This window comes from Quercus suber, unplaced genomic scaffold (genome assembly GCF_002906115.3).
Source record: "Quercus suber isolate HL8 unplaced genomic scaffold, Cork oak 2.0 scaffold_726, whole genome shotgun sequence".
Lineage (NCBI taxonomy): Eukaryota > Viridiplantae > Streptophyta > Magnoliopsida > Fagales > Fagaceae > Quercus > Quercus suber.
In genome coordinates, this window is record NW_027070166.1 from 75954 (window position 1) to 76555 (window position 602).

The following is a 602-nucleotide window of genomic DNA, read 5'->3' on the forward strand; positions in this document are numbered from 1 at the left end:
GTCGCCAAAATTTAGGCGAATTCCTTCATTAAGGCCCCGATAACAGTGTTTTTGCTATTTATAGTAAAATTTGTTTTTCCTTAATAACTTTTAGTTTAAAAGTCAGAATAAGGTCCCGTCTGTTTTGGGACGACCCTTAAGGTCAGTAGTTTATGATTCTGCGCTTAACTCAATTTTGCCATTTTTGGTAAAATTCGGTAATTTTGTCACCTAATCGCTTAATTAGTGCGAATTAGGGTTTTAAACGTTTTTGCTTAGTATTTATATGTTTTGTAGCCGTCAGAGGCAAAATAGACTATTATCAATAAACACAGACTTTTTGTCAAATTTTCTTCTGGTGGATTCCAGTTTTATCCCCTCGTGGATTCAGGGAAACCCCTCGTGGATTCGAGGTTTACTACCAGAAACTAACAGTTTAGTTTCTGTCCATCAAGAGAGCATCGTGTGTGCTTCTCTTCAGGCTTCCGCGACATCATTATTTCATGGACGAAGGCAGTAAACCTTTTGCTTTAATTTACCGCATTTATTATAGATTGTTGGGTACTCAGTTAAATCCTGGTGTTTAAATCATAGAGAACCTTTTGGTAAAACTATGTTAATTC